The sequence below is a fragment of the Sinocyclocheilus grahami genome, unplaced genomic scaffold (assembly GCF_001515645.1).
Source record: "Sinocyclocheilus grahami isolate Dianchi unplaced genomic scaffold, SAMN03320097.WGS_v1.1 scaffold7652.1, whole genome shotgun sequence".
Taxonomy (NCBI): domain Eukaryota; kingdom Metazoa; phylum Chordata; class Actinopteri; order Cypriniformes; family Cyprinidae; genus Sinocyclocheilus; species Sinocyclocheilus grahami.
Window position 1 is genome coordinate 5,262 of NW_015511607.1, and position 2,524 is coordinate 7,785.

The 2,524-nt window shown below is 33.1% G+C and overlaps 1 long non-coding RNA gene across 1 annotated transcript; it reads left to right on the plus strand.

Moving 5' to 3' along the window:
* Nucleotides 1-920: 920 nt before the first annotated feature.
* Nucleotides 921-2,524, plus strand: LOC107577897 (uncharacterized). The gene is made up of 2 exons (XR_001608266.1): nt 921-1,369; nt 2,334-2,524. It is a non-coding gene; the product is annotated as an uncharacterized lncRNA (long non-coding RNA).

The following is a 2,524-nucleotide window of genomic DNA, read 5'->3' on the forward strand; positions in this document are numbered from 1 at the left end:
TGTGTGTGTGTGTGTGTGTGTGTGTGTGTGTGTGTTGTGAATGAGCTCTGCACTTATTAATCACATCACTTTTCCTGCTATCGCCGCTTCAGGCAGAAACATGAGGAGAAGGGAGAGATGGCAAGACTGAAGGAATGAATTTTGGATTGATGGATTGACTAGAATTTAGCAAGAATTTAGAAGGAAAGAAAGGGGGGAGCAAAAAATACAAATTAAGAGAGAGAGAGAGAAAATTTACAAAAAGGAAGAATTTAGAAAAAATTTGAGAGAATTTAGATTTTAAAAAAATTTAAAGAATTTAAAAAGCATTTAGAAAGGAAAGAAGCAGGAATTTAGAAAAAGATTTTGAAAAAAGAACATTTAGTAAGAATGAGAATTTAAAAAAGGGAAAAGCAAGAATTTAAGAATTTGAAAACAAATTTAGAGAATTACAACAAGAATGTAGAAAGAAAAAAAAAAGAAAAACAATCAGAAAAAGAAAAAAAAATGTAGAAAGATTTTTAAAAGATTTAGAAAGAAAGAATGAGAATTTAGAAAGAGAATGAAAGACTTTAGAATTCATTTTGGAATTTATGAAAGAAGGGAATTTAAAAAGAATGAAAGAAAGGGAGGGAGGGGAGAAGTAAGGAGCGAATCAAGGAAGGGAAGAATAAATATAAAGAAGGAATTGAGAAGTAAATCACGGAAGCAGAAATGAAAGGAAATGATGGAATGAAGGACAAAAAGAGAGGCACTGAGGTAGACATGTATACTCATGAAACTGTTTCTTCCCTCCATATGTGTGGGGAAGATAAACAGAGCAGGTAAACAGTACACTAAAGCATTCTGGGAATGCACCTTTTCAGGAAAATGAAAATACCTTTGCACACAATACGTGTTATTTTTAGAGTTCTATTAGCTATGTTTGATAATCATATTCTGCTGCAGACTCTGCAGAAAAAAATGTGTAGACTAGATTGACAGTGTGTTGAATGACTGTTTTAATGGTGTTGGATGTTTCACTAATAGCTGCAGTGATTAAACATGAGTCGCTCAGAGGTCGTGATCCATCACTTAATGTGAACAACACACACACACACAACTGCGATACAGAAAATAATGACCAACTCTTTGTATTAGGCCACAGACATTGATATTGCATCACCTGACCTCAAGTGACCTTTGACAGCCCGACACACTCACTGTCTCCCCTTGCTGGCTGTGACTGTACTGGAGATGAAACTCCTCAGTGATTCCTGTCTTTGTCTCTCTGTCTCTCTGTCTCTCAGTCTCTATCAGCTGTAGCAGGTCTAAGCGCAATCCTCAAGAGGCTCTACAGTTGCTGTCTTCAGCTCGACTCAGTTTGAAGAGCCTGGTCACCAAAGCCAAAGTGAGTTTCATACACACTCAGCTTTTAAAGTCTTTAGCTTTACGTGACGTGACGTGAGGCTAAAACCTTTAAGGGTTTTGCTAAAGTTTTTTTGAAAGCTATCAATAAAAACAGGCCTCTTTTGGCCATTTCTGGCTATTTAATGCTGTTACACATTTAAGTCAATATAGAAGTGTTCACAACTCATTTTACTTTCATAATGTGACAAATCCAACAAAACAGGATAATTAATAAGAACATTTAGAATGGAAAAAAAAATATTTTATAAAATACTGTTCAAAAATTTTTAGTATTTTTATTTATCATTTTATTAAGTTAATACATGTATTCAGAAAGGGCACATTAAATTGATCAAAGGTGACAGTAAAGACATTTATAATGTAAAATAAATTCAATTTCAAATAAATTGTTCTTTTTATATAGTCCTGAAAAACTATATTATGGTTTTCACAAAAATATTAAGCAGCACAATGGTTTTCAACATCAATAATAATAAGATATTAGAAACAAATCAGCATATTGGAATGATTTCTGAAACAGAACACTGGAGTAACCGGAGCTTTACCATCACAGAAATAAATTACATTATAAAATATATTCAAATAGAAAAGGTTATTTTTAATAATATTTCACAATATCACAGATTTACTGTATTTTGATCAAATAAATGCAGCCATGGTGTGAATAAGAGACTTCTTTCAGAAACATCAAAAAAATCTTATTGAACCTAAACTTTTGAACGAAAGTGTATATCAGAAATTGATTGAATAAAATGTTCCTTTTAAATGACAATTCATCAATTTTGATTTCATGTTATCTTTAAATGTATTGTAATGTTAAGTTTATTTTTTGTAATTTTTTTTATATATAATTTTGAATTCGATTTTTTTTTTTTTTTGTAATTATCTTTTTGTCAGCTGTCATTTATAAGTCTCACATTTTTTGTTTTGTTTTCTCTTCACAGCAACTGTACACTGATGTTGCCACAGGTGAACTCCATGATGACCTCAGAGGAGATGTCACCGAGCTCCAGCAGCTCATCACAGAGCTGCAGGACCTGAGTGCCCAGCTACGCAGCCAATGAGAAGCCATAGCTCTGTTCTTCTTCCCTTTGATCCTGGAGGGCTTAGGTCTTCTGTCGCTTGTTAAATCAAC